The sequence below is a fragment of the Lutjanus erythropterus genome, chromosome 13 (assembly GCF_056507025.1).
Source record: "Lutjanus erythropterus isolate fLutEry1 chromosome 13, fLutEry1.hap2, whole genome shotgun sequence".
NCBI lineage: Eukaryota > Metazoa > Chordata > Actinopteri > Lutjaniformes > Lutjanidae > Lutjanus > Lutjanus erythropterus.
In genome coordinates, this window is record NC_139329.1 from 21,387,553 (window position 1) to 21,414,230 (window position 26,678).

The 26,678-nt window shown below is 39.0% G+C and overlaps 1 protein-coding gene across 1 annotated transcript in view; it reads left to right on the plus strand.

Moving 5' to 3' along the window:
• Window positions 1-26,678, plus strand: part of mgat4c (mgat4 family member C) — a 148,211-nt gene that overhangs the window by 21,333 nt on the left and 100,200 nt on the right. The window contains exon 2 of the mRNA XM_084734277.1: window positions 6,474-6,560. The gene's annotated coding sequence lies outside the window, so the exon portion shown is untranslated. The remainder of the gene's footprint in view (window positions 1-6,473; window positions 6,561-26,678) is intronic.

Genomic DNA, 26,678 nt, shown 5'->3' on the forward strand with positions numbered 1-26,678 from the left:
ATGAGAAAGCGAGTTTGCAGAAACTGTTAGCGGCACCTTGGCGAGGAGAGTTGTGCTTTGGGGGATATGGGGGGAAGTGTAGCGGGGGGGGCTCTTGAGAATGGGTCGAAGAAAGCGGAAAGAGGAGGGGGGGGAGAAGAGGGAGAGAAAGAACATCCATGCATGGGAGTGGGAAGACAAAAAAAACCCCTCATTGCCAGGCTACTCACTGCCTTTACAATGAGTGTTTATCCCACTTTTCAGAGAGCCAATTATCTGCTCCCGCATGAGTCATGGAGATCATTTAGACTGGTGGCGTGCGCAGAGCATCAGCAGAGCTCTCTCCCGATACACACACGCTAAAAGGACTGAGCATAGAGAAATGCGTTCACATGCTTTAGGCAGGTGAGTGTGCTGAATTTTTTCATGACGGTGTTGCGAGAGGCGACGCTTTCCACCTGCACTTACGAGCAGTTTGATTTGTGCTCGCCGCATGCTGCTCCGCACGCTTTTATTTCCAAGCTGATGTCTTAGTGGAGGAATATCTGACTCCTCTCTGGCTGCATCCATCTCTCACACTGTTCCTCCCTTTCAAATTAAAAACGCCCCCTTGTCCGCTTTGCGTGCCGTCTTCTGCTTCTCCTCTTCAATCTTTCTTCTCCTTGTTGTGTTCTCTCGCCACTGACGGGAGACATGTCACCATTTCCGATCCAGAGAAAAATAACTCATTTCATACACACAGTGCTTCCCATGCTGCATCGGTTCACCTGCTGAGCCGGGCTGCAGCACGCAACGTTTGCCTGTTTGATGATCCAACTTCTCACCAGCCTGCTTACTGTTCATCACACCAATTAATGTGTCTCATAATTAGCCCGACATTTAGCCCATTCAACATGGCCGGAGGCATAAATACAAAACTGTGTCATTGTGTCATGTTTGCACTTGCATTTCAGTGAGCGTCTTCCTTATTCACACTCCTGCCGGTTTGTTTCAAACAGTGAGAACTTCATTTCGCTTTTCAGGAAAACACTCCCTGCACTCGGAGCAGAGGTTACCAAACAGGTAAACCTCGCCTGTCCCATTTGAGTGCTTTAGCGATTGCGATGAATCGTCTGCCTGGCCCGGCTTGGCTCTATTTCATACTATTGTCTGCTCACGGTGATTAACTGCCTGCGCTTGTGGCTTGGGTGATTTCTGCTTTGTGTTGAGAGCTTGGCCGCAGCCGGCGGACGAGACTGTGCGAAAGGGGGCGACTGCCAAGGATTGGAGGGTCAGATGATCGGCTCTGAGGTGCAGGAGATTTATGACCCCCCAGAACAAAGCTGTGTCTGCTGAGGGACCATAAACCATAAATCAGGGAGAAGTGGGTCAGATTGGGTCAGTGCTCATCTGCTCACTGCAGATCTGCTCTCTCTTTTCCAAAAGGTTTTTTTTTTTTCCTATTTCACCTGTCTGTGTGACACTTTAAGTGACTTTTCCGGTCTTTTCTCCAGGACAAGCAGATCTGTTGTGGAGAGAATTTATCCATCTCTGGCTTCTTTTCTGAGCTGTTAAACTAAGAGATTCAGCTGTCAATCACATTTGCTAATGAATTCCTGTTTTCTATGTTGAAATGCCATTAGCTTCTGTAAGTGAATCACCCCTAATCATTTTATTATCTACAGCTATGTTAACACTCTTGGCCTTTAGTCTCTGCTCATCTTAATCATCCTAATTATATCATGTTTGTCTTTTTAAGAGGCTGATGATGAGAATGAAATGGCATGTTCTCATTCTGGCAGCGACTTGTTACTGATTGTACACGAGGCATTACACTCTGCTCCGTCTGATTTCAGTCTGTTTGATTCTGATCGCTGGTTTGACTAGTTTTGTGATTTGTCTTCCTAAGGGCAACCAAAGCCGATGTGAAAAATTGATTTTCTGCAGAAGGATTAGCAGTGGGGTTATAGCTATAGGCATGCATTACATTACAATGATTCATTCCACATCTGCACACCAAAGTAGGCTAAACAAATTCTTTATTAGCTGTTGTATGAGGCTGATTTAAAAAAAAAAAAAAAAAAAAAAACATGCATAGGCATACAGCAGACTGTAGTCTTTACTGTCAAGGCAGTGGGCGACAGGAATGGGAATAGCAATGAATAACTTGAAGCTGTGTTTTGGAAGTTCAGACAGCTTGAGTAGGGAGATAAATAATCTCTGCTAGAAAGGATGGATCTTAATTTATTTGTGCCTGTATTGTTGCACAAAGAGGCATTGCATACGGCTGCTGGAAATCAAACAAATGCAAATGCTGGCAGTGGAATGGAAATGACTGCGAAACATCAGAAGTCTCTCAGTATGACTGCCATAACAGCAGGGATTTGTTCTTGTGTTTACGACAACACAGATAATATTTTCTCCCATTTTAGGGTGAACAGGAATTAAGCATGAGTGAGAGGCATGCTGCGTTAATGTTTCTCCCTCTATTATGCTAATACCTGGCAGGTTTACAGTGTGTTAACTATGTATGGAATTGTCATATGCATGCATAGGTATTATGAGAAGACAAACATCCACAAGATATACCAGACAAGTTCCCAGGGTTGGAATTAACGATGCAACACAACTCAATTTACTGTAATAAGTCATTTTTTGTGGGCACTTGCACTTGGAGTAATTTTTTGAGTCTGTAATCGAGTCTGTAATTTTTCTCAACTACTTAAATATGCATTGTAGGCTCCTGTGTAATCTACTAAGCTAATTTTAAAATCATAATTCACAACAGAGTAAGGTTAGGTATACTGTTCACATCTGAGCCAGTATGGTACTGGCACTTGGAATTTGGTACAGGTACCCAACAGCACATTTTCCAGAATTTTTTCTCTAATAACAAACATTTTATTTTATCTTTATTAAGACAGGTGATCTCATTGAGACAGTTGTAAAAAAAATAGGTCCACACTTCTCACTCTCAATGTTTATCAGGCCCTCCGGGATTTTATCTTCTCTAAAAGTAAATTGTGATGCATGCTTTTTTTTTTAGGTTTTGCAATGAAATTGCAGGAGCAAACAAAAATTGCAAAAAAAAAAAAAAAAAAAAAATGTTTTTGTTTTTTTTCTATAATTCATTAAAAATCAAAGGCAGCTTGTTCCACTGAGAATAAAACTGCTCTGCCATCTGTGTGCTCTAAGTAATCTTACTCAGGATTACAAAAATTCAAACAAAATATGGTCTATTTGTAAATGAAGAAGCGCACTTGGAGGGTATTTCACAAAGAAGCTAATTCTTTTTGGACTCATTCAAAACAGCAAGGACAAAATTATAAAATATAAAAGTGCACAGAGCATTAATAAATGCAAATTAGAATGACAAACCTTGTGTTCATTGTTTGTGTACTGTGCTTAAGTACTGGAGACAAAATTAAAAAAAAAAGTAAAAATACAAAAAATAATAAATAATAAAACATTGAGTTGCTTCACTGAGCATGTATAACGTTTGTGCAGGGGACTGCTATGATTGTTGGAACTCGTGGGAAGCTATGATGATTGGTCTAAATTGCAGAAAAGTGCAGACAAAATTGTAAGAATTCATAGGGATTGCTTGAATTTTCAATTATTATTGCAATCACAACATTGCAACTGCTATTGATGATGCATTAAATATATAAAAAAAGCAACAAATACTCTTGAGTAGTTTTTGAGAAGAATATTTTGTACTTTTACTTAATTCTTTCTTAAATAATTAGTTTTTGGCTTGTAGTAAAGTAATATTTAAGTAAGGCTGAGTACCAAACTTACATGTGTTTATATTAAATTGTTTTATTGAAAAATGCCTTGTCATTCAAAACCAAATCAATACCCAAGGAGTTCTGGCAGATATTTATATTTTTATATAGTCCAATACTATAAAGATAACCATTCTTTTAATTGAGTTATCCAGGTTGAGCACATTGCAAAAGTACAGACAGTTTCTCCAGCTGCTGCCAGGTCTTTGAACTGCTTCTTCCCTTAAAGTGAGTACTTGTACCGTTATGTATAGGGAATCTGTAGAAGTATCTGTATTGAGAATTTTTGAACGATACCCAGCCCTAGTAAGTTCTACTTATACTTGAGTAGAAGTTCTCAGCATTCTTTACACAACTGCAAGTTCCTGCAAGTTTTGGTCAAATTTTTCCAAACACCTTTACAGATATTTTCTTTTTATTGCGCAAAAACACCACTGCTTGAAAAGACAGGAGTGACCTTTTCTGAGCTAAATGTTAATTTATACACTGTGTGAAAATGGCTTGGACGGCCACTGTAATGATTCCAGAGTGTTTGTGGCTTTTCACACATTTAGTTTACATGTTGTTCACAATCATCCATCCAGTCATTATGCTGAAGTTTTGTTGCTATGATGACTTTTACTGCCAGCGCTGCTGTAATGGGTTACACACAAACAGCATAATCAAGTCTCCAGGGTCGGCTATTAGGCCTGTGTTTGGTTTATTACTGCAGTCCAGTCTCATTGTTGCATTAGTTTGGATGTGGCTCAGGACTTTACTAGAAAACTGTTGTTTTGCCCATTAAAATGATTCCCACAGCAGTTTAGTGGCATTATTATATGATAATGTACAGCACAAAGCTGCAGAGTTTTTACAACCATCTCCACAATGACGAGTAAATGAGGAAAAACATAATGGCACAGCATATGCACTTGGAAATTTATTATTTTTAATATACACTCAACAGTACATTTGGCTGGTCCCAGTCCAACACTTTTAGCCTTTAATTTGAGCTTTTGAAGACAGAAAAATTGACTTTCCTAGCTATTTTACATATTATTGTTCAATGACTACTTAACATTTACATTTTTGAGTTTATTCATTGCAGTTTGACTCCCTAAACTAAAACGAACATGTCAGTTCTCTTTTACACTGGTTTATAATTAATATCTCGATGTTTTAGGCTATTCCGCAGTATATGATACATATCTCTATATAAACAATTTCACTTAAATAACAAACCATAAATTCTAAATAGTGCAAACATATGATGATCTTACAGTATGGCTGGATATGGACAAAAACAATTACAACAACCAAAAAGGGTTGGAACCCTTAGTCTTACAAAGAACCCTTGACAAACCATTTCTTCAAAATGGGGTTCTGGGTAGAATCTCAGCCCTTCAGGAAGAATGCTTCTGCAACCCTTCACTCTAACAGTGTCATATTTATATATGTATTGCCCCACCAAAGGACAACTGCTGCATAACAAAAGATATTTCCGTCACACATGACAATATGTAATTAAAGTCACTGTTTGATTGATTCCTCTGAATTCTAGAGGATTCCCAGAATTCTGCAGAACGCTGCTCTGTTACCTTTCACAGTTTGTCTCCGGAGAGTCTGCTGTGCTTTGAAGTGAAATGTTTCATTGTGCTTTGAATTCAACATCAGGCGTGCATCTGTTCTATGGGTTTAACTCATCGACATCATCGAGCATGATAATTCCTCCCCAGACAGCCTTGAACGAGCCATAATGTCATATGCAGCGAATTGATGGCCTTATGCGTTAGTGGGAGATAAATCAATGTGCCATGCAGAGTGAGATTTCCAAATTATGGCATAAAACAAGGCAGCGGGACATCGCTGTTCTTACAGGATTTTAGGTATTTTTGGACACATTACAGCCCTTGCATTTCTAAAGGGACATTACTGCTCTGTACATTCTTGATGAGCCGCTGATGAATTCAAGTTACTTTAATCACAATTTGTCCTCAGCTGAAGGAATCAGATTGACAGGTCAGATATTATGCACAGCATTGGGGTTTAATAACCCATATAGGAATGTGAAGATAAGAAAAGTGGCCATCAAAGCCTCATTTCAGTGCAACCTTCAGCAATTAAACTCATAATACATGATGTCGGATTTTATTGTAAAGCATGAATTTTGACATTTAAAGAGGAAACGAAATAGAATGAACAGAGAGCGGAGAGGGAAATGAATTTACTCCTCAGTGTTTAACCTTTAGGGTTCTGCATATGTTCACCTGATACCCTTCATTTCATATTTAAATGGTAAGTAACAGACAGATATTTCAGTATAATAATACAATACTCACAAGATTATTTTTCCAGTATTGGTTTCGTTTGCTAAATCGTGTGACATAAAAAAAATCTAATAAATCTTCAGTGCAATATTCCACTATTTGCCCTACATGAGACTCACTCACAAAAAACTTTTATTGCTCATTTTGTTGCTTTTTAATTATGACTTGCTTTGAATTTTAGCAAACAAATACCACCGTATGATAATACCGTTACAACAAGATCTTGTCATTATTATTTGAACTTGATCATTGATTGTGGCCCAAATGTGGCTGTAAAGATTTTACATATCACCAAGCATGCTGATTGATTATTAATCAAAAATATAATATGATATTTTGATTGAAAAAAATACGCATTTTTCAGATTTCAGTCCCTGTTGTGTCATGTTGTGTAACTGTGTATCCTCTTTGTGTTTTGCAGCTGACACATTGCAGTGAGCCTGGACACATGAAGCTGATGTTTCTACAGATCTTATGGAAGGCAGCCACATAAACTATTAATGTCAAGGTAAGAATGAAAGAATGGAACACGCACACACATATTTCTCGTCACTGTCTTGTCACTGGTCGAGTACAAATACAGCTTTTTGCTGTTGGCAGTCAAACTGGGGCTGCTTGAATTCATGGAACCAAACTATTATGTTAAAGGATTGGTTTAATATTTTTGGGGAAAAACACATTTCCACATTCATGCTCAAAATTAAATGAGGAGGCCGATACCACTCTCATGTATATACCCAAAATATTAGCTTAGCCTAGCAATGATTCAGGACTTCCGGTGTTGTCAGCGGATATCCAGGATATCTATGTCATTGATTATAGTCTGACTAGCAAATTGCAAATATTTCTTTCTAGAGATGAGGTTGCTGCTGACAAATAAAGTCTCATTTTAATGGAGCTAAAATTTAAAAAAGCTCATAAAAAGGTTAATTGTCTTCAGACAATAGCTAGTGTGTTCTTAGATTGCATTTGGGCCATTGCATTCCACCTGTTTTCCTCTCTACTCAGACTGTCTACCTGCATGCAACAACAGCCTGCTCAAACGTGATCGATCAATACTCGTACTACAAACAGAAACCAGAACGCTTCCAATACAATGCAGATTCTGTGATACAGATGCAGCTAACCTGACTCCGTCCAAAGTGATCAAAATCCTCCTACCACCACTTTAAAATCTTGTTATATCTCATTTGTTTAAAGGAGAAATCTGAGTTATGTTCACTGTACTTCATCATAAAATGTCATCAGACGTCATCAGAGATGAAGGAAACATGCTTAGTTAAAATACTTGTTTTTCTGACAGCAGTGCTACAACAGTGGTGTCTCCCATTTCATGTTAGAGTTTAATTTAATGCTAAATGTTCACTGAATGACTGTCTGTTTCTGAGTCATATAAAATCATTAATAATCTTTTAGGAGGAGTGTATGTGTATAACATAGATGTTTAAATAGGATTTCAATCTATTTAATCTACAGTCTATGGCTCCAACTCGCTATTTGGACTGCAGTACATGTTGGATGTGCTATTGCCACATAATGCTCCTTTAATCCATGTGAAACTAATAGTTTGTGTTTTTATTGGGGGCTTTGTACAAGACTATTTCTGAACGAACTGGCTGTAACTTAATATTTACTGTGCACTCATGAAAATCAAACCTCTCCTTTAACTGTTTACAAGACAGCTAATCTTAAACCATTCCTCTTAGTTGAAAATCTGAAAACAAGGAAAGAAGAAACACTGTTAGCCAATAGATCATGAGTTCATTAACCTTTAAACTGCTGCCCTGCAGTAATGTATCTTTGTCATCGTGTGAACTGACGGGGACTTTCTGGTTACTTTTGAGAGATGTAATTCATCAGCTTCATGCACTTCTGCACATACATTAGGATTGCATCAGAGTTGTGTCCAAGAACACCAAAAATAATTCTGATTCAACAAATTTATTTATTTGCCATGACGTAGTGCTTAGGAACATCTCTTGGCCTCAGAAGATGCAATTACTGGGGACTAGATTATTTACACTTACAGCACAATAACGGTTATATTCACATACAGGGCCAAAGCAAACTCCAAACATCAAAAGTAAAGGAGAATAAATGTTGTTTCAACCCCCACAGATGTGATATATATACAGTATATAATTTCTTGAACTAGAGACTGAAACCTGCATACAGAATGAGACATATAATTACATCTAGCATTACTATTTGCACACAAACCAATAACACACTGTATGTTTACAGAAAGTGTCAGCTGAAAAAAAATGTACTTTCTGACAAGCTGAAGCAGCAAAAGCAAGTTTATGGCCTTCTTTGATAGAACAGAACGCAGCAGGAAATAAACCAAACAAGAAAGTGTGTGATCAACATTAAAAATGCAAAAAAGTTCCAGTCTGAAAATAACTAGAATCACACCCAGATCACTCGCAGCTCTGAAAATGTTCCAACTTCTCATTTCTCGTTTGTAAAGTTTGAATGTCATCCTCTGAAGTCTGAAGCTAATGTAAGTCAAGGTCTTCATTTAGGTTTTTTTTTTCCAGAATTATTTTAATTAAGCGATGTTGTAATGTTATTGGCCAGGAGGCTTTGCAGTTTGCCAGTGCCCAACAGTAATGAGCAGAGAACATGGGCTTTCTTAATGTAGCCTAAATTTGCATTTTCCCACTGCAGAACTTAAGGCAAATTACACCTCTCTGCCTGCCAAATTCTACCCTGGTGCTGAAACGTATACTTCCTTATTTTCTAGAGTAATGCCGCTTTTTGACATAACAATTTAGCTATTCAGAAGCCAGAGCAATATATTTGTAACAAAAAGCTTTTCTTTCTACATTGATTAGCAGTTTATCCCTCCTTTGTGTTTGAGTCTGAGTGTTGAATGTCACTGTGGCTGAACCTGGCTAACGACGCTCTCTGAGCTTTCTCTGAGGGTGTTTGGGGTGAGCTGCAGTTTAACTGCACTCTTTGAGGCTGTTCATAGAGGTATTAACATGAGTGTTTGGTTACTATGACTGTGACTACATGAGTTCACACCTGGCATCACAAATAGGTCTTGAATGACCACTTGTGAGCGGATGTCAATTCGCAGGACGTTGCACATTTTCACTTGTTACTGTGCGCAAATCTGATGTTTTTACATCACAGATAATGAAGAAATGTATTAATGACAGAAAGGGAGCTAAGGAGAGTAAAAGTATGCATCCCAGCACACCACAGAGCCTCTCTCCTGTATGCTCTCCATAGCAACACAATGTTTTTTACAAGGAAGGAAACAACTTAATGCAGTTTAATTTCATGGCGAATTTACAAGAAGGCACATATGATTAAGAATTCACTGTAGCTGTGTTACTCCTCTGCCTTATATGCAAATAAACATGTTACACAATACATTGCTGTTTGTCGCTGGTAAGCCAACCCTTAACATGCCCAGACAAATGGACATAATGTTTTGTCTACAAAGAAAGAAATAACTATGTATAATAATGTATAACATTTGCCAAATTTACAAGGAGTCAATTATTTGACAGCAAATAACAATTAGTTTCACAAAGTTTATATAGTTTTTCCTCACTCAACAACTCTCAAAATTGCATTGGAGGGAGTCTGGGGATATTATGGGTACAAACATGCAGGTAACTGCAGGTAAGAGAAGTAGAAGACATAATTTGCATTACAGTGAACCCAATTATGTATTTTACAGGACATCAGCTGGGTAGGCGGTCCTTCAGTGTGGCCCAAGACACATTGCGCACACACTTGTGAAAGAATTTAGTCACATACGACCCAGGTCACCTGTGAATGTGATCTGAGTGATTGGATCTTAAATGCATTCTCAGTGGGTCTGCAGTGCTCTCAGACCTGTATGCATATGGCCTCTTTTTATGCATGAATTATGACTCACCACATTAGATGCACCTTATCATCACAAATATTTTAGTCCTTAAATATGCCATGTGTTTGAAATAAGATGAAAAAACAGTTACAGAAAAAACAACCTATTTTTATTTCACAAATGCACTTCTAATGAAAAGCACAAAACTGTTAACCTACATTACTGTATGTTTTTATATTGATAATTACCTCCCCTTTTGCCAGTGTTTTACTGAAAACGACTTAAATTTATTTAAAAATTAGAGACAACAAAAATGTTGCAACTAATGGTTACATCGCTGTCTCTGTCTCTCTCCTCTGCTCTGTATGTGAGAGCTGCAGAGAGAGTTGCACATGCATACACACACACACACACACACACACACACACACACACACACAGGCAGAGCAGACTGAGGATCGCTTCCACCGTATTTACACAAAATCCACTGTTGTGTTGAGATGTTAGCATGTGTATTTGTGTAACTGCTGTGACACAACAGCATTTATATGCATGTAAGGAAATATACACTGATCAGGCATAACATTATGACCACTGACAGGTGAAGTGAATAACACTGATTATCTCTTCATCATGTCACCTGTTAGTGGGTGGGATACATTAGGCAGCAGTTGAACATTTTGTCCTCAAAGTTGATGTGTTAAAATCAGGAAACATGGGCAAGTGTAAGGATTTGAGTGAGTTTGACAAGGGCCAAACTGTGATGGCTAGATGACTGGATCAGATCATCTCCAAAACTGCAGCTCTTGTGGGGGGTTCCTGGTCTGCAGTGGTCAGTATCTGTCAAAAGTGGTGAACAGTGGTGAACCAGCGACAGGGTCATGGGTGGCCAAGGCTCATTGATGCACGTGGGGAGCGAAGGCTGGTCCGACCCAACAGACGAACTACTGTTGCTCAAATTGAAGAAGTTAATGCTGGTTCTGATAGAAAGGTGTCAGAATACACAGTGCATTGCAGTTTGTTTTTTATGGGGCTGCAAAGCTGCAGACCAGTCAGGGTGTCCATGTTGAGCCTTGTGCACCACTGAAAGCACCAATAATGGGCATGTGAGCATCAGAACTGGACCACGCAACACCTGGTCTGATGAATCACGTTTTCTTTGACATCACGTGGATGGCCAGGTGTGGGTGTGGGTGCATGTGTGTTGCCTACCTGGGGAACACAAGGCAAGCCAGCAGAGGCAGTGTGATGCTTTGGGCAATGTTCTGCTGGGAAACCTTGGGTCCTGCCATCCATGCGGATGTTACTTTGACATGTACCACCTACCTAAGCATTGTTGCAGACCATGCACACTCTTTCATGCAAACGGTATTCCCTGATGGTTGTGGCCTCTGAAACAGTAGAAGTCCCTGAAAGTCCCAGTGAAAATAAATGTTTAGAATGTATCAGTATGCAAACACTAATTTAAACTTTTATTATTTGAGAGGAAATGCATAATCAGCAGCTCATTTATATTTTCTCCACGTTTCTCTTTTACTCTCTAATAGCAGAAGCATTTTCTGAGCTGTACTCTGAAGTGAATAGGAAGTGTCTTCAGCATGAAACAACTCTTGGATTTCTAGAGACATAAAATACATGTCAAAATCTGTGAAATCTCTCTGCTCCTTCAACAAAGTCTAGATATATTCAGTGAAAAATGTAGTATATTTCAAGTGTGATCATTGTGCAAGCTTCACATTTATGTGCTCTCTTAGATGCATAGTACAAGTCTATCATATACTAAACAATCAAGAGGCTTTATTTGAAATATTCAATGTGTTCAATCATTGTAGTTTGGAAGGACTATTGATGGATTACTGGTAGTTATAAATTCCATCATTATGGTCTGACTTCAAAAGCTGTTTTATTACACGGTGTGTCAGACTGTGTGCCATTGTTGACTGAAGGCATAAATAAGTTTGGATGAAGCCAGCACAGTTTTCTTTGGATGTGTATCAACACTGCTGGATGCACATGCAGGGTCACACTGCAGCATCAGCTCACACAGATGTATTTCCTATCCCCCGGCTTCCCGTTGCCTTTGTATCCTACGCGGGATGGTGTGAGCAGGTAGAGACAGAGCAGCAGAATGAATGGGCGGCGGAGGCAGCGGCGAGGTGGACCAGAGAGATTAGCTGGGAAATTGACACTGACAAATCTCATACATTAAGGCTTCCTGGGAGGCAGCTATCGGTAGAAGAGGCGGCAGGTACCGTATCCCATAAATGGCACTGGGCTTCTTTAATACTCTGCTTGCAGCGCGTTGGAAAGCTGAACCACCCTGTCGTCTACAGCACGGCAGGAAGATAAGAAAGCCAGGTGTGCTCACAGACATTTCATTTGACTAATGTGTTTACAGCTAGAATAATGAATAGAGTGAGGAAGATGAGAGTAATTAATTTGAGCTGTTCCAACTAAATAACAAAGCAAATACGGGCAAAACTGTTTCATTTCCCTTTGGAACTAGAGCTTTTTTTCCCCCTCTTTCTCGCCTGCTTTAATGAGATAAAGCCAGCCTTCTTTGATAAGGAGTCCTAGTTACTGTTGTTAGTAGCCTAGTAGCCTTTTGATCTGTTCTGAGGGTGTTTGCTCACACTTTTTTTCATGAAAATGAAGGACAAAGCCGCATACAGCATTTATATAAATTCTCCATCTTTTGAGCCTCAAAATATGACCTCTAATTATTTTTACAAAAAGAGAAATTCCTATTTTTCTTTAAACAACACATAATTTAATTAACCAGTTCACAATTTCATCTCCATTAGGTATGGTGAAGACTCAAATTAGCCCATTCTCACTCTTTAAACCGTTTGAAAAATCATAAATGTGCTGGGCGTTTCACTGCGTCCTCAGAGTAAAGAATCTAATTACCAAACATAAACAACTCTTTGGCCTTTGCAGCCGCACTACTTGATGTTTGCTGAGTGTTATTCCCAGCGACTTAACCCCGCTCAAGTGGTTCATGGTGTGTTCCTTCTATCTTTATTTATTTTGGACAGTGAAGTTGTTTTCCTGAAAAAGGTCCGGTGCCCTTGCTGTTGCCTAGCAACAAAGTGAGTCCATGGGACTTAGCACCTTGCAGGATCTCTTCCCCCACTACCTTGAAACTTGTCCTCTTTAGACGTGTGGTGCAAGTTTATTATCCATGAATGATAAAGTATTGTTTGCGGTTATAGATAAATGAAGATGGTGATCAAGTTGATTGGTTCACTTATTTAAAGGGATAGTTCCAATTATTTGATGTAGGGTCAAGGTCAACAAGTAGTGTATTACCTAGAGATGCAGTTCAGGACCCCCCAATTAGGAGAGGTAAAAAGGGATAGCAGCACAAAGACTATGCAGTGAACTGCTATGGACAGGGTCAGCAACAAAAGGTGTGCTGTGTTTAGGCGCTTAATGTGCTGACTCCGTCAGCTGCATTTCATTGCTTAGCTGCTGTGCCGCTGCACCTCTCGGCTTCTCCAAAGTGGAGGCGTGCTGACCGCTGTAGGTAATACACTGACTACTGATAAGTATCTTATACAACCCTGCATCAATTAATCTGAACTATCCCTTTAAAGTACACAACAGATTTAAAGGCATGAGTAGGAGTTACCTGTGCAATCAGGATGTCAGTATGCATGGATATCAATTCAAAATAACTCTTACAATATTACAAAAATGCAAAGATTTTCTTTCATATCAAGACTAACTTATCCAGTGACATTGTACAGAAGCATCTTGGCAGCGGCAGCTTTACACGGAGCATTTTTCACTCAGAATGGTGAATTCGTCAGACTTTTTATTTTGGTGCTTCATCAAGGAGACAAGCTGTTAAATATTCATGGATGTGTTGTGTTCTTAAAATAAGGCTCATTAGCACTCCCAGCCTCTTTTCAAGTTCCGCCTTTCTCTTGTCACTCTCAAAAGAGCAACAGAAACATGTTATTCATCTCTCACATTCTCTGCGCTCAAAATTGGCTCGACTATACACCGAACAGAGCCTTTATTTTGAAGTCAGACCGACTCTAACACTATTACATTTTAATTCCTGCTCAAGTGCCCGGTAAGAGTATTGATTGGATCAGTGTAAGTGTTACAAAAAATGTTGGTGCTGTAATAACTGAATCGATTTCTTAAAATAATGGGAACATATGCTCCTAACAGGATTACAAATATTCTATTTCCCTCCTAAAAAATTAAATAAATCTGGGGCAGCAGTGGCACACAAGCTCAGTGCTTAAACTTTGAACCACCTTGTTTCAAACCAGCTGGCTGGATGGGTCTTCCTTTGTGAGTTTGCATGATCTCTCCTTGTCCATGTGGGTTTCCACTGAGGACAGTCTGGCAGACGATCACACAACAAACACAGACATAGACACAGTCTGTCCATGGTGTGACCTGCTGCAGTGCATGCTAGGATAGGCCACAGCCCCTTGCGTCCCTGGAAATATTGATGGATTGGTGATTTATTATTCATGTCAATTCATTGACATTTAGGGTGCTAATCTGGTACCCTTCAACTTCTCTTTAGCAAAATGGCTGGCCAGTTTTGGTAGCCTGGGAACCAGATGAATCTACACACTTCATGTTTTCATTTGCTCTAGCAGATGCATGTGGCTCTCCTTCCATTCAGGCAGAATAGAGTGTGACAGTTTGGTCAATAACCCAGACGCACAGCCATTTCAGAGACACTGGGATGTAAACAATGGAATGAATTATACACTAAATATTCAGTTGAACACGACTTCAAGATGTCTAAACCTCAGAAAAGTTAAGGAAGAGGGTGGGAAAGCTGCTAAAACTCAGAAAGAAGAATTTGGTTTGCAGAAAAGGATGTTATATTTGAGAAACTGAGGTTAATAGGTGGTGAAGATTCGTATTAGCTGGTTCTTGCATATTGGATAATGACCAGGCAATTTTGCCGTCTATTTCCTTCTGCAGACATTGTGAACTACCTCATTTTTTGCCAAGCCCATAGATTGCTAAAAACCTTCAATTTAACAAAGATTTCATGGTGTGTGGATGTCGAGAGAGGCTCTGTATCAGCTTATTTGTACTGTGAAAGCCACCAGCTTTGGTTCCTTATTATGGGGTGGGTTCTATACAATGAATGAGGGGAGCATCCGCCGTCCAGATTTTAAAATTCATGTATCACATATTTCACTGCTCTGACTGGTTGTTGGTCTATCAGCAATCAGTCAGCAGGTCTGTCCAGGCTCACAAAAGCCAGATCAAACTGTTAAACTAGGCAGTGCTGATCGAATATGGATCAAGATTCTGTTACTGCATTGCCTATGTCTTGCCTAGAATGTAGGCGTGTGCCATATTGTATTATTCATGATATATTCTTACATTTTACGTGATTAAAATAGCTTATTGTAAAAATGGCAATATTACAACTTGTTGACAGTGACTTGTTGACAGAATGATTTCAGGCTGTCACATACAGCAATAACAAGGATGGCTGACAGTTCTAAACCAAAAATATTTTTCTGTATTTTGTCATATCATCAAGAATATCATTACGACAGCATTCCTTAAAATATTGTGATATCATTTTAGGACTGTATTGCCCAGCTGTGGTTTTCTGAAACATAGTTTATTGCACCATTTAACTGTAATACAAGAAGGGTTGAAACCAGTCGGTCGCCATTTTGTACCCTGCTTGGAAAGGACCAAGCACAATGACATCATATTTCTTTACTCTGATTGGTTGTAGGTCTATTTAAGTGTGTCCACTGGCATTTTGGTCTGTGTGTGTGTTGATAAGGCCCCATGGAAATCGGAAATGAACGGAGAGGTTCAAGACTTACATTTGCAAATTAGACTGATGATGGCTTGAAATTACATTTGCTCTAGGGAAGCACACTGGGAATTAGAACTTCAGTCAGTAATTATTTAAATTATGGCTTCATTTTTAGATTCAATTGAGTATTTCTTCATTTATATTAGTGACCAATCTCAGTTCAAGTTTCTAGAGCTTAACATAATGTCTTCAAATTGCTTGTTTTGTCCAATCTGCTGTACAATATTCCATGAACAATGATGTGAAACAGAAACCAGTAAATGTTTGACATTTCTGCTGGATAAATTACTTAAATGAAAAAAGAGATCAACTGTTGTTTATCGAGTGTCTGTCAATCGATTTACATTTTAATAAACAAACAGTTTCAGTTGAATAGATTCCATATGGAGACATAATGTCGGATCAGACTTAACCTCATCCAGATGTCCCAGTATCCTTTTCAGTCAGGCTTAGATTAGAAAAAACGTTTGTCCCTTATGTCCCTGACACAAATACAAGATTCAGAGGGAAAACAGTTTGAAGGTCAGCACCATGGACACTTCCCATATACAGTAATGTGATTCTGCTTCACTGCAGATCAACAAAAGGAGCTACTTTGGAACATTCTGTAATTGAAGTCCTTAGTAAACGTTATTGATGAAGTTTTAGTGGTGAAGATTCAGTTAGAATGTGTGTATTTGTTCAGCAGCTGTAATGTAAATTTGGAACACTTTACTGAATATAAAACTCTTTAATTAAAAAGAAAAGCACTTTAATAGGTAAGTGGATAATGACTCTCCCTTTTTACTAACACATCTGTTGCATTCTGTACAAATTATAAAAATCCAGTTTTGTTCCATCATGAGCAACACACACATGCACACACAGACACACACATTTAATAAGTTGTTTCTGTAGGAGGGAGGTTCACCTCACTTACAGGCTTGGTCCAGCCATAGGCAACCTATTAACATCCACTTTATCAGGGCTTTCATATTTCATGACCTAGTTCATCAAACTTTAATGCAGTGCTGCTTCTACACGTTTGTGATTTTAGTGCAAAGTCATGTCTGAATTGAAAGCTTCACCTGTCACTCACTGGAATCTTTACCACAGCTCCAAGTAGAAGTTATAGATTTATTCTTTAGCAACCAGGTTTTTCATGACCTCTAACACGTGCACACTCCCTGCGGCTATCCAAAAGATCCTGGATGGATCGTGGCTTGCGAAAGGACATCATTAGTGGTGCAAAATGATTTCACAGAGCCAAAAACCTGCTGAAAGCGGACGATGGGCCAAACGCCAGTGGTTTCTCTCCCCCTCTCTCTCTCTCTCTGCGGACATGGCATTCAGGCTGCTGTGCCACACTGAAGTATGTCTGGGGTAATGTGCTGCCCTCAGATTGCTGGAGTCCTGCTGAGCCTGTGGGACGCACGATTAGCCTGTGCCCAGACCTGATAGGCAGTGACCAGAGCCAAGCACCGACAGATGAATAGAAAGAAGAGACGGGGAGGAGATTGGAGGGGGAAACGATAGGCAGAATACAGAGGTGTGTGTCCATAATATGCAGGGAGCAGTGTTATGATTTGAGGGTGTTTATGTGCTGAAACAGAATGCATTTTTCACTGAATTATTGGATCCCAAATATTTTTCCAATGACCTGCGCCAGTATGGTTCCTCTGTCCCTGAGATACCTCCACGTGAATGACAAAGATTTTAAAGAGGGTGATTCTGAATGTGGCAATCAAACACAAAATGGCAGCGTTGATGCACAAAGCATGTGTATAATTTCTGAGTAAACCAGTGGTGATCAACCTCGTTTCAATATGCCACATGTTGGATGGCTTTTATACACTCTTAGAAATAAAGGTGCCAAATAGAACCATAAAGGTTCTTCAGCTTTTCCCCCATAGGAGTACCCTTTTTTGCTTCCCGGTAGAACCTTTTTATTGAGGTTCAACTTTGAACCCTTTCAGAGAGTTCTACAGAGAGAGGGTTATACCTAGGACAACCTGTAAAAGGAACATCCTATGACAGGTTCTACAGAGAGCCGTTCTATGGTGTAATGGTTCCACCCAGAGCCCTCTTTGGAGGTTCTATTCAGAATCTTCCCATCCTTTAAGAGTGCCAAGAAGAACCCACCCAGGGGGTTCTACCAGGACCCCTTGTATATTCCAAGGGTTTCATCTAGAAGACACTCAGGGGGTCTGTGGAGAACCTTTTTATAGTCTAAGGGTTTTACCTAGAACTCACCAAGGGGGTTAACAAGAACCTATTATATTCCAAGGGTTTTAATCTAATCCACACACACAGGTTCTTCAGTAGCAAATAGTTCTAGTTAGAACCTCAGCCCCTCAAGAAGGACCCTTTTGGAACCCTTATTTCTAAAAAATGTATGGAAACATACCACAAACTGATGCTCAGCTGTTGAGTCACAGCTCTTGGATTATGCTCCCTGCATTCTGATTCCTATTTTAGTTTAAATCTTTTTGCGAAAAAACCCAAAACGTCTCATTTGGGGTGAAAAGCTCAAACAAATGTTCGACTGTTTGGGCTCCAAACTATAGTCAATGGTAGAGCTGTGGTTTCTGTCTTTTGATGTAATCACATCATACAGTCTTGGTTATTTTGTTAGCGGGCTCAGGGAGAGTTGCTCATGTTCACAAATATTGGTTGAAAGTAGCCCAGAGCAAAAGCATATGTGAGTCAGAGAAATGAGTAGAAATTCAGTTCAGCTCAGGCTGGCTGAACTCGAAATTCTCTTTCCAGTTTTTCAAGGAGGCAGAAATGTGTGTTTTTTTTCTGCATAACTCACAGCAAAGGCTACACAAGTCACTGCTGTCCTAAAGGCACAATATTGTAACTGTCTAAAAGTCAGTGCCACATGGTAGCATAAAATACAGCAGGCCCTGCAATGTGATGTATGTTTCATGTATGTCACATGCTTGTAAACCTCTAATGTTGTATAAATATCAAACACATCAGGCAAGAATGATTTCAAATCTGAAATCATTCTCTGGTTCTCTTGGTTTTAGCTAGCTATTATTTTAATTGTTGAGTTATTTATTTATTTATTTGGTTGATTGTGTACAAAATATCAGGAAATAGTGAAAATAGCCATCATAATTTTCCAGGTTCAAAGGTAACAATTTCAAATAGCTGATTTTGTCAGCAAATGCTTTCCTTGAAAAATTACAAATTATAAATCAATTATTATAAGTTGAATAATTTTCTGCTCACCAAATAATCAATAAACTGATTAATTGTTTCAACATGTATACATGCCTACCAGGGGTGTAACAATATATCAAATAAGCAACGTCACAATAAAATAAATGTTATGATATCTACCATGATATTCCATGATTAATTACTTTATTTTATCATTGCTGTTTTATTTTATTACATGCCTTTGTTAAAAACTTGATTCTGATTGGTCAGTTCTAAGGTTTGTTATTCCTGTATAACAGACGGTTGCTATGAAGAACATTGTCATAGATGCTGATCATAGACACTAGAGAACCAAAATTAACATTTTGTGTCAAATTATTGACATTATTTGTTTTGTAAGTAGCTGTATAATAAGTGGGATAATGTGCAGTGAGCGGGTCATTATGGCAAAATAAACCCCTTCAGGATGGTTCAAGACTGTTCTGCTTCATGTTGGGTGTTCAAGTTTATTTCACAGTGACCAGATACTGAAGAGGCGAAGCAGAGGCACTTCAAAAGTTAAAAAGAAAATAAAAGGAAAATACATTTTATATAAACCAAAGGATATTTTTTAAAAGTCATTTGTCTTTCTTTTTTTAAAATATTATGATAAATACTGAATTGTGGACTTTGTAACTTTAGTGATGTACCAATAATAATAATAATAATAATAATAATAATAATAATGCTCAAGAAATTATAAATATTATAAAAATCATAAAGTTTTTGTTATTTTGTTCAGATTTTGCTCAGTGTCTGTCAATGACATGTGAATGTTTTGTATGTTTAATCCACCAATTATCACTTGAAGTCACGCGGTATGTTTGGATTATCTCTGTAAGACCACCTCTAACTGAAAGGGCAGCAGATGTTGGTTGGCACTAGAAAACTTAAAGGGCATGTTGATGAAGGCAGTGCTGTGGGCAGGAGCCCAGGCAGGAAGACGGTGGTGTTTATTAACAAAAATGTTTATGAAATAGGAAAACACAAACCCCAGGACATTCGGCAAAAACAGCTTAATATTGAGAAGCAAAAGCAAAACAAAAGAAAATGAAAAAGTCGAGCCCGCAGCTTCACAGCAAGCTGCGCCCTGCTCTCCTGCTACTCATAGTCCGTTTTACCTGCTCAGCCTCACCTAAATGAAGCTGACCATCTGCTCAGGTAACCACAGGCTGAGCCACCCTGATACAAAGAAACAAAAACACTGATTTAAGATTCCTCTGTCTGTGCTGAAAATCTAAATTCAGAGCTGAACAACACAAAACATCTCATACATCACTACAGTTCAACCTGTGCTTGAACTCAAAGACTAGACTGAAATAATTTCGAATAAAAATATAACATTTTGATGTATTTTATACAACAAATAAGCCCTTTGTTGTATGGCAGTTAAACCAAATATTTAATCAAAAATTGTAAGAAAAACACATTTTTTTTTAGAAAGATTAAATTTAACCAGCTCTTAAACCCTCACTTTAGTTTTTTCTCTGTTAAATTTGATTCTGTTGCACTAAAAGGGGAGAAACTTTTGAATAGCTAGAAAACAATATAACAATTTGTTAACTTTTTAACTAGACAGTAAATAACAACATTTTCTTAAATTTTTAACTAACTAGCAAACAATTTAACATTTTGCTAAAAAGTGTCTGAAAGTCAACAGTTTCCTCTCGTTCTGTTATACCTATTGGTGCCAACAAAACTCAACTCAATAAAATTTTACTGAACAAAGATTAGTTTTAAAATTGTGCTCTGCTTAATTTTAAATCTAGATTTGCTCATTTTAAATTAGTTTTTGCTAAACTCTCATTATAACTAACTTTAGATTAAATTAATCTTTGTTGGTGTAATCCAGTGTTATAGTCTCAAACTGGTGCCTACAGTCTATGTAGTAATTAGTAAGGATAAGTTGTTTGGTAATGTAGTGGTCATGTTTACAGTCAGTTCAGTAGCTTTTTTTTTTTCGGCACGGTTTCTCATCAGCTTTGACAGAAGTCAGCTCGCCGTGTAGACATGACCCTCTTAACACGGCAATCTTGACTTAATTCCCTGCCATATTTCTCACTGTCACTCTGCAGCTTGTGGTATGTTTGTGTTATCATCACAACATCCCTCTGTAGGCTTTACCCATAAATATCATTTACGGGCTGTATACACAATGAGGCAGGCAGGACACGCAGAAAAAAGAGCTCCCATAGGGAACTGAAGAGAATAGCAGTTAAATGATCTGGCCTCCTCCAGGACAAGGCGGCATTCAATCACTGCAGACAGTCAAGCCCCGAGGAATACAGACAAACATATCACGTTATTGAGAGGAATAAGGTGAAATACATGGGGCTTCACAAACAAGGTTTACACTGCTCCCGTGATACCCTCCTACTGCCATTGTCACCCATTAATTATCAATGTGGACTCATAACATGGTTGATTACTGCCTTAAATTGTCTCTGCAGCCATGGTTCCACAGCCATTTTCACAGGGAAATTATGAACTCAATGAAAAGTGTGACAATCACGATGATTGATGGTGTTTGTTTTATTGGAGTCTGTTCGTGTGCACTGGGCACAGGCGGGGTCCTTGGAGAGGGCCATCAGTGTGATGGCTGCAGTGTACACATCTCCTGACTCACAGTTCCCCAAAGTGCTCATGGCCTATAGGATTTTTGAAAAAAAAAAAGAAAGAAAAAAGAAAAAAGGCAATATAATAAAAAGACATTAAACCTTGGAGTGGAGGCCATGAAACAGATGTTGTTTTGCCTCCATTTTGTTCAGCAGACCATTTAAACATCATATTTAGTGAGTGCTGAAACAAAAACATGCAGATGCTACCAACTACTTCCTGCAGCCTAATCTGTGTCTTTTATGACTCCAGAGTTTCAAAATAAAGTTCTCCTAACTGACCTACACTCTTAAAAATAAGGGTTCTCCCTGAAGACTGTCGTTAACCCCTACCCAGAACCACTGACAAAAGGGTTCATCACACGTTCTTTGTAAGACTAAAGGTTCCATTAAGAACACTGTTTCATCCAAAGAATTCTTTTTGGAAAGAAAAGATACCTTCAAGGGTTGTTTAAGTCCTGGCAGAACTCTTTCATGAAGGGTTTGTCAGCAGTTTTTTGTACTATAAGATAAATTGGTTCTTGGTTCTAGATAAAACCCTTGGAATATAAAAGGGTTTTTGGTAGAACCCCCTGACCGGGTTGCAGATAAAATCCTTGGATTATAAAAAGGTTCTCAGTAGGACCCCTTGGGTGGGTTCTTGTTAGCACCCTTAGAAGGTAGAAAGTGTTCCAATTGGAACATTCAGGGGTTCTACCAGGAACCCCTCTTGGGACAACCATTTATGGTGCTAGTTTATTGCATGTTTATTTATTAAATAGTATGGGCTGATGCTCTTATTCAATGGGCAGGGTCTCTGTTCTGGTATATCTATTAGTGCCACTGACCACCTCTGTCTGAGTGCTTCCTCTCGCCTCATTGCCTATTGGTGGTCCACAGTATGGTGACTGGTGCGCCACTTCTGCTCATCCCAGATCCACCTGTGGGGTGATTGAAACAAGAGTGAGCTCTTGTCAGGGCCTCGGCCACCATGTAATTGAATTCTACCTTGTTTCACAGAGTGCAACAAAGCATAGCACTGGATAGAGGGTAAATATACTCAGCACTTAGAGACAAACCTGGGCCATGACTGCTCAACAACAAACAGAGGCACAGGGTATTGCTTGGTATCATTTACAGACACAGCGCTGCCATCAAAGTAAAGTACAGGAGCTGCTGTCTATATGATTACTGCAGGGCAGGAGGAGGCCGTGCTGTGACTCAGTGAACCGATGTGGTTTACTTAGTAAGTTCTTTGTGTTCCAAGTGCATGCAGCTATTAAAACGTTTCATACAACAACATACTATAGACATTGTTTTGAATGTGTGGCCTTTGTTCTTGGTTTTGTTAATTTATTCATTAAGTAGTAGTAAAATACCCCCCCCCCCGCCAAAGTCCCCCACCCCCCAAGTATTTTCACTAAGAAAGACCATCCCATATGTGCAGTATAAATGGTAGTTTATTCAGAATGATTACAGAATTTAGGAGGGATGGCATGATAGTCATGTATGGAGGGATTATAGGGGTTGAGTGGAAGGATGAAGTGGGTTGTTTGCGTGGGGGTGAATGGGGGCAGACTAGATTCATGGTGTGGCTGGAGAGGCTAGAACCTTCGGGGTTGAAACTCAGGCTGGGGACATGTCTTGATGAGCTTTGTTGCTTCATCATTCCCCTGTGGTTCCTATATTGGGAAAAAGACATGACAATTATCATTAACTCTAACCACTGACATAAATAAAGATGGATGCCATTTCTCCACTTCCTTCCATTGTACAAAACTGAAGCCACACTATCTCAGATATGAGTGCTGCCATCTTGCAGCTGGCTAACTCAGTCACAAACAGAGCTCAGCTGTTAATCATGACATCAAACCCACTTTTATGGCATCGAATTACTAATAAAAAACAGTTTTAGTTTGACTCATGTCCTATCTATTAAAATAACAGAGATGGTGTTTATGGCCTATACTGCAACCAGCCACTGGGGGCAATCAAGAAATTTTGACTTCACTTTCTATATGTCAGTAACCCTAACATGCATGCCTGATGGAAGGAACCTGAAGCACCCAACACAAACAGGTAGAACATGCCAAAATCTCCATAGAACAAATGGCTGCAAGGGAGGGGGGTAGTGAGAGCTGAGGCAAATGGGACAGGTGACTGGATTAGAGGCACAGGTGGTTGAATTAGCAAGATACAGGTGATTGGGTTTGTGAGAGAGAATGGCATGGACTTGCTCCAGAGACTCAGTTAGAACAACTTCATTAAAAAATTACATACAAGTGTTAACATGGATGGTAGGCTTTTCCATGTGCAATAATTTGAGCTTTCAATAATAATGGTGGTTATCTTTGAACTGTGCAAAGGTAACTGTAGCCATCTTGCTACCACTGTGAGTTCCCCCAGCACAGATGCACAGATTCAGCTCTCAGACACTCTACAGTACTTTTATATCGAGACTCCTGCTCAGAACACAATAACAAAAATCACCAGTACATGACATGTGCCTGCAGCTGCCCGGCTCCTGCAGCACATGTCCTCCAGTCCGTTCCGTTCAACAGAAATCTCAGGCCAAGTTCCTCTCCTTTGTGTAAGCAGAAGTCTTCTGCCAGCACTCTACTGAATGAGGAAATCAGGAAAACCAGCAGCGGTTGTGCCAATCAACTCACCTGACACTACTCTCATGAGCCACACACACCTCTCTATCTCCTGAAGCTGCCTGTGAACCACACCCACCTCCACAGTAACTTATTTCAATTTCTGGCAGCACCTAAAAGAACAGAAACTTATACTGGTATTGATCCTTAGTAAGGCCAAACTGGCAACATTAGCTTTAGTCTGGTTGACTTGAGTTTCCAAAACTTGATGAATGAAATGGACATATTTATTGCACACCAACACAAGTTTCTCATTAAATTCTGTAAAGACTATTTACCATAACCCATTAGGACTGGCTAGAATTTCTTCCTTCCCATTGCCACTATATTTATTATGTTCAATATAACAACAACAGCTCTAGAGGTTCTGTCTTGACGTTGATCAGAAACTATATGCAGCAGCCAAGTAACAGATATACAAAAGGGAAAATGCGTTTTCAATTCATCTTATAATCATTTGGAGAAACAAATATACAGCTGACAGTCATCCTCGTAATGGGACGGATTTTGGACTAAAATGGTTCTTGTTTATACAAGCTTGCAACTTCAAATCAGATATGAATATAATGTGTCAGAGTTTGATTCAGACTATGAAAGAAAAAAAAGGCTTCTTTTCTTATCCAATTTCCTCCCTGGCATCTCTGCACCACTCTGGTGGGTTGGAAGGTGTTTTCTTTGTATTTATGAGTTTAAAACAGTGTCCGAGGAGACACAACTCCAGTCTTTGGAGGGCAAATGGGATTACATCGTCAAGGTTGCTTCGAGACATCACAGACGTCACTTCAGTGTGGCAGGCTCCAGTCACTGGCCTGTTTGCTGTCAGCTAATCTAAGGAGATGGATTCTCAGTGCAGGGCTCACTCCAGTACAGTTACTGTGCTTAATGGGTTTGACTCCCTGGGACATTGTTTCAATCTAAAGGTCATCATGGTCTTAGCTCAAGCCAAGCACCTCTCAACCCAGGCTGATTTGTTCCTCAGCCATCCTTGCATAGTGTACTTCAAAGGACATTTTTCTGTTGGCACTTGCACACTAATTATTGGGAAAGAACATGCATTAACTTCAATTAATTAATCAATTTCAACACACAGGCAGCATATCTTAAAAGGCTGCTAGAAGCAATATAGACATATCTTTCTTTTATGCTGGAGGGACTCTTCCACGAACGCTTTTTTAGGAACTTCCATTAGGTTTGGTTACTCTGCTTTTATCCCTGTCGAAGGGAGCCTGAACATAACATTCAGTGCAGACTCTTTCAGTTCACAGGGGTGATCATCTGAAAGTTCAATGCAGCATTTTTTTTTTTAGAGTGATAGTCCAAAAAACAACAAAAACTGAAATCACAAATTCCTAAAAATACCTGCACAAACAAAGAAGAAACAATACAAACCTGAGCTGTTAAGCAAAGAACTTATAAAATGTCAGTTTGTTTATGCATATTTTCTGAATCTTAAGCTCATTTTCAAAACTAAACTCAGAAAAACTACTATTCCACTATTATTATGAATTTGATTTTCTGAATAAGAAGTGAGATACGCTGGTATTGTTTAAGTTTTAGGAGTGTTATTTGGACATGTATATAGTAGTTAAATGTTTCACATGTTTCATTGTGTTACAGCTTTTAGATAAAAAGCACCTTAAGATTGGCATTAATTCTGAAAAAAAGCTTACATTCTTGATTCTTAGACGGCCTAGGAGATAAAAGTGCTCATAGCGCTCCACTGTCATCAGATTTTTGTTTGGGAATTTTTCATTCCTCTTACAACTTTTGTGGTCTCTGTGTGTAGACACAGCCCTGTAGACCCAAGGCCTTATATGGGCATCAGGGGGCGTTTACCTCTGCAAATTAGAAACTGCTGGCACTTATGAAGGCATTCATCATTGTAAGAACAGAGATATGATCGATTTAGCATTTTAATAAACTTTTAATGAATCTGACTTTGGCTTTTCTTAGGACCTTTCTTAAGAACAAATTTAAGAAAAGAAAAAAAAAAACTTGTGATGAGGCCCGTTGACTTTTTTCAGAATTAGGGGAAAACTTTTTGTGTATCTAAGCATAGTTTCTAGACATGGAAATTTTCTCAAAATTGTTTCTTCCTCATTAACTCACTCTCTCTCTTTATTTCATAATTTTTTAGACAAAGGGAACATGAGATTTGCTCATTTTTTCAATTACATGGCCGGCTTACCAACAGGGCACAATGAGCAACTGCCCTCAGGCCCCAGACAACTAGGGGCCCCAAAGGCAATTACTTTGTGGTAATTTGATTAATTGCAAGTATTTTTGGTAAAATACACCACCAAAACACAATAAAAATGAAATACTAATGGCCTTAAGGAAGTCCCAGCATGTTTACCCCATCAAGGTCCTAGGTTCTTTTCAAATTCTAGTTTTAATGTTTTTGGTTAATATCATATTCTTAAACAAATTTGGCAGCTATTACACTCAAGAAGGAATCAGCACTCAAGAAGGTGTGGCTCTTTTGCAGACATGACTCTTACCTTTCTGGCATTTTTCTAGACTTTCTGAGG